The sequence below is a fragment of the Chaetodon trifascialis genome, chromosome 8, assembly GCF_039877785.1.
Source record: "Chaetodon trifascialis isolate fChaTrf1 chromosome 8, fChaTrf1.hap1, whole genome shotgun sequence".
Taxonomy (NCBI): domain Eukaryota; kingdom Metazoa; phylum Chordata; class Actinopteri; order Chaetodontiformes; family Chaetodontidae; genus Chaetodon; species Chaetodon trifascialis.
Genome location: NC_092063.1, coordinates 6809434 through 6815650, shown reverse-complemented (window position 1 = coordinate 6815650; position 6217 = coordinate 6809434).

Genomic DNA, 6217 nt, shown 5'->3' with positions numbered 1-6217 from the left:
AACCTCAGTTTAGAGGTGTTATTTGAAAGGTCCTGAACAATTCTTTAGACTTGACTCTCATAATTCAACCCAAAGTCACAAATAACACATTTCTGGCAGCTTATTTGATATCAGTTTGCAGGAGATATGTGGTAGGGAACCTTCCCGCTCTTGTGACTGTCTATTGGGGGCAGTAGTTCATGTTCACTAATAGAAAATAAACTGTCCTGGGGCACATGAAAAACATAATGGAAATGCTGTTCTATTCCCCTTTAACAACTTTTTCCTCATCTGGAGTTGACACTTGTAATAAAAAATGTAAACACAATTCTCCTTGTCTCTTGCTCTTTGTGTATGTACTGTGTGTGTGTGTGTGTGTGCGCGTGTGTGTGTGTGTGTGTGTGTGTGTGTGTGTGTGTGTGTGTGTGAGTGTGTGTGTGTGTGTGTGTGTGTGTGTGTGTGTGTGTGTGTGAGTGTGTGTGTGTGTGTGTGTGTGTGTGTGTGTGTGTGTGTGCATGAAGTAAATTAGCCTTTTTTTTTTTACTGCAGGCAACTATATAGGCGACTCAGAGCAATAGACTGAAAGTAGTTTTGTTATGGCTGAGAGGTTTCATCTATTTGCTTTGTCATTATGCATACATACTATCTTGAATAGAGATGACTTTTTTTTGCTTAATTAAAACAGAGAGCTGAACACACTTTAATGAACAAACATTAATTGCGCAAAATTAATGTTATCAGCCGCGTGTGATGTATTTGTATGCACAAATTTGCTGTATTTTGCATTAATGAAACAGACAGTGTTATGCACCCATACACGTAGGAGGCAGACATTTCCAATGCTGCACTGAGTATCGTTCCATATCTTACAGAATATGTAGATTTTATACATTTATTTTTAAAGTTTTCTCTTTTTAATTTCTAAAACAAGGCAAAGAAACTCTAATGGCTCTCACATTGCCATTACCTTCCTCACCCGAGTGATAATAAGGTTTCATTTCACTGGTTTCTCCAGCAATTCCACTGCAATTTGTGGTTTTTACGGGGGTTTAACTATTTTTTGTTTCCTCCTGGAAAGACACTGCGTTCCTCTGAAAACTTACAAATTGTTTTTTTTAAATCCACATTTTTGCTGTGATTAAAGGTCCAGTGTGTTAAATTTAAGGGGATCCATTGGCAGGAATTTAATATAATACAAATAAGAATAGACGTGTTTTTGTTCACCTTGAAATGAGCTCTTTATATCGTGTTTCTACAGTCGACATACCAAACACTGGCTCTAGAGAGCATTTTTTATGGCTGTCATGGCGGAGGGGAAACGAGGGGTATTCACTTGGTTGTCACTAAATCCTACACAGTGGTCCTTTAAACTGCAAAATATCATAATAAGTGAGCTTTAGAGATGCTGGTAGGTGGATTATATGGTCAGACAGAGCCAGGCTGGTGGTTTCCTTGTCTTTATTCTAAGCTAAGATAACCGTCTGCTGACTCTACCTTTCATAATTAACACAGTCATCAAAGTGGTATGACTCCTCTCATCTAACTCTCAGCAAGAAAGCCAATAAGTGAATTTCTCAAAGTGTCAAACCATTTCTTCAGAGATTAGAGCTAAATTATGCGAAGGACACATCAATAGAATTATTATTTATCATTCTCTGGGCCTTCAAACCACTAAGGATTAACCGAGCAACATGCTTTTTCCCCCTAACATGCCTAGAAACTTCATCCTTCCCTTTGCAGATGGTTTCTTGTATTTTAGGGACTAAGATGCATGACTGGAACCCAATCTGCTGAACTTTCAACTTTCATAAGATGCGCTCTCACATGACGCTGCTCAGCACGAGCCGTGTGTTAACCTTCAGGTTAGGGCTGCCTCATTTCCTAACTATTTTTAAAGTGTCTTTATGGGTAATTGTGATTTACTGTCAGTCTCCATTAAAGTCAGGCGTAAGGGTGAGGCCACAGTGCTGAGGAGGAAAATAACCTACAGCAAGACACCACAGTGAGGGAGACGGATTGGTCACGAGTCGGCCGCTGCTCGTTTCAGGTCCTTCGCCTCAACAGATGACGCTCACGTTATGTCATTGTCTGCAGGGAAACAAACAAATAAAAATCTCTGACAAGCAGTTTCTTGGTGATGAACACAACAGTATCCTGTTAACACCTCAGTGCTAACATTAAAGGTCTTTTCAGCCCCTTCTAAAGGCACAAACCTATTTTATTTTTAAGGCTGAGGCATCAGCAACCAAACTAACAATGTGGCTAAAGTTGTTAGTATCAACAACGATGCTTGAGCTCATTTTTCAGCTTTTCAGAGATGAAATTTTCAGGCTGCAATTCCAACACACCAATAATAAGAGCACACAGCCTTTAACTCAGCCTTGAGGCCCTTCCAAGCTATGCTAAGTCTGTTCAGCATCTCCATAAAGCTGATTTATTATACCAAACCTATTTTTACATACCTGTAGTTATTGTGTTCTATATGCTGTGTTGTTCACAATAGCTTGACAAAAGGCAAAGGGAGCTCATCTTTAATTCAAGGATGGCTTTCTCACATAGAGATAAATCCTCTACCCACTTATAAGGAGAAAAAAGCCTCCAAGTATTCATCTTTCTATTCAGCGATTATTTAGCCTGCCTGTATCGTCTCCAATTTCAGAGAAGGTTCCAGTTTCCGTTTTTAGGCATTTAGCGAGACCGAGTTGCTCAAACAGATCCTCTTCCACGACGCCAGCGTTCCAGTCCACAGTCTACGGCTAACACACACTCGTCACGTTCATTTCCAAACAATCAGGTCTCGTTCACAGCAGGTCACTCCCTTTTGAAATTACCACACCTGGAAACTTAACATTTTGTTGTATTATGTCTCGGTGATGCAGCGTGATTCTATTAGAAAACCATTTTTAGACCTCTGATTAAATTTGCTCCCTCACATTTGTCAGCATGAATGTCTGTAAAAACGTCCGTGCAAAAAAATGAAAAATGTCAGCCGAGTGCCTCAGCATCGGCCTGACATAACTTGACATAAGCTGGTGCAACAGACACTGTGCCGGTGTCATTGTAAATCTGTCTATGTTTGCTTTGTGTGATCAAGTTGTTATTCCTTTGTGAGGACCTAACGGCATGAAAGGCCTGGTGTTCTCTGCATGAATCATTTAGATGAAAGCCTGAGGAGGAGGTGGAAAGGAGCAAGAGGCACCTGATGTCAACTTTAATTAGAATCCAGTTTAGTCCACGTTACCCTGACTTTGAAATCCCAGAATCCTGCAGGGGCAGTGGAGACAGTTCTCGGTTACAGGATGTGATTAGACTGGGTAATCTTGACGACTGCTCGATGCTGCAGAAAACCGCTGCAAAGAGGAGTTAATAACTTTTACCTTATTAATTGCTGCGTGCGCACTGTTTGCGTGCATATCCAGCAGTTTCTTGGACGTGTTTCACAGTGTGGATCCAGCGTTCACAACAGCCATGGAGTTAATTTTATACACTGTTAATAGAAAGGCATCTCAAGCATTGATCTTCTCTCAAGCAGATAATTATCGGTGTGTGGGGATTTTGTCTTGATAGGAGTTATTTCACACTTAACACCATATCATCATATCCTGTTGCTTTTAGTTGCACCTTGATATTCATGGAAACAGAGCAGGGACTTCCAAGTGCAGAGAATGGAGCATGACTAGACTGTCTGAGTGTTTTGAATGAAATGTGTCTTAAAGAACAAACCCATGGGAGCCTCAATTCCCAGGACGTCCCTGGTGCATCATAAAAAGAAGTCAGGGCACATCATCATCACTCGTGTCTTATTTCTCACTGTTCTGCAGCTTGATGTGAGACATCAGAGCCTACAGCAGCAGCCCAGAGAGCCACACTGAAGACTGACAGAAAATGGATTGCTGCTTGCTGCCATCTTGCACATATTACGCCCATTTAGCAGTCCCACGTCAGACAGGAAACACTATTTCAAATGCTGGTTCAAATTGCGACACCCTGAAGCAAATAAACCTAAACAGAATTTCCATGCATTCATACAGCCGCGTGTGGCAGTCACTGCTGCTTCGACTGGTGCTTCAGCACAGTGGATGACGGACAGTGTGCTGTAATTCAGCATCTGTGTTTATGCAGCGTGATCCACAGCGCAGATGGAGCCAACAGACAACATGTGCAAGGGCAGAAATACAGCAGGGAAAACTGACTCCATGCCATACAGATGCCCATTAATTCACTATTGATCGCTAATGCAGCCACACCTGGATTTAAGGGACAATGTCCTTCGAATTATGCTTAAACATGGTCATCTCTGCGCATTAAAATTAATTGAGTCAAATCCACAGGCTGCATGTTGATGAATGGGGGTGACAGCTACTAGTATGACAAGTCACAACAGGTAGCATCTATGCAAACTGACTGTTGTTGCCATGCAAATAGGCTTAGCATCTATTTCATGGAGAGCCAAAGTCTCGGCCCACTTCCAGGTTAGCTTCTGCTCCATTTGCTCTTGCACTGTATTTTTGCACAGTTGCTTTCTTTCAAGTCTTTCTTAAGAGCTAAAATTCGTATTGACTTCAGGGTTTTAATGGCTTTAATAGTTTGTGATCTCGACACTCCATCGTCACTTGTGATTCAGTCATTCACTGGAGCGTTCCAGTGCAAACTTCTGGGAAAAATCATTATTTTATAGTTACACAGCAGCAAGTTGTATCTACAGAAGTGTTTTCTTGACTCACAGAAATATGAAATGTTTGGTCACTGCCACGGCCTGTGCAGTGGACTTAACGCATGTTCAAGCGAAGAAGGAGAAGAGTAGAGCGGAGCGACACGGTGTGTGAAAATACTGGATTTAAACATTGGTTTCACCACAGGCCGCCATTTTATCTCTCCAGGCAGAAAGCAGACATCTGTGAGATCACCAAAAATGCATTTGAGGATGTAGGCTGCTGCTGGATACCAGGTAAAAAATAACGTTTGGCTCCCCCCCCCATGGTTTGCATATATGGAAGGCTATGTGACAGAATCACAGAGTAACGTATAGAGACTGAGGTAAAAAGTGGGACAAGAGTTTTAAGACTCATGGGAGCTGTCATCGTGGATTGCTACTAAAAATAACTGCTGTTTCACTGTAGTTAATGTGACAAGGTGCTCAAATTTCACCAGGTACAACGGCATCCGGCATCAGATCGTATGAGAGAAACCAATAAAAGAAACCTTCTCACTGCATGAGACAGGAGCTGTCTCTTCCTGTTCCAGATGTGATTGAGTTTGGCAGATTACGGTGCAGATTGGTCAGATGCAGAGACAAAATTCCTTTTAAGTTTCAGATAACATTAGAGGAAATGAATGCGCACATATATCTCAAGCCTTTAAATGATCATCTCATGAATGACAGAACTGGTGCATTTGAATGAGCAGACATGCAGGGCTTTTAAACAAAGCTGGTGGGAGCAGTGGAAAATAATGAAACCAGTGTAAGGGCCAGGAAAAACCTTCATTTTTCCAGAAGATGGATGACACCCTGCACAGCACCGGTAGTCACCCACAGGGGCAGAGGCTGCGAAAGCAATGGCCAGCATCCCACTGTGATACTGCATCAAAGTGTTGTAAATACAGCAGCGAGTCCGGTTACCCATTCATCTGTGTGTGTGTGTAATCGTCCTCGGCTCTACAGCTTGTACCTGGGTGCAACTCCAATTGATAACCTGGGCTTAAAGGTACCAGTCTGAAGGGGGTGACTGACATGTTTTCAGGTGGAGATGCTCATGATTAAAAGGATTGTTCTGGGAATTTTGGAAAATTAGCTTTCCTGCCCAGTGTTAGATGAGATAGGGTCATATCTTTCTATTAAAAATGAAGCTATAGACTGTTAGCTTATCTTAGCTTAAAGACTGGAAACATGGGGCAGCTAGCTTGGCTCTAGATAAGACAATCCACCAACCAGCACCTCTAAATTATTGATTAACATGTCATATCTTGTTTGTTCAATTTGCACAAAAAAAGAAAGCGTAATGGCAAGCATGTGTAATGTGTGCAATAAATATATAATATTTTATAATATATAATATTTCTTTCTAAAAAAGAAACAAAAGGAATGTGTTCCTTTGTTTGTTATATTCTGATTCAAATCATCCACCACATCACACTATTAGAAACTCCAGCTTCCATGATTTTAATAAACAACAATTATTTTTCTGAACATAACAATCATCAGCTCCTATGAAAACTTACCAGCGCTGATTTCTGGGAA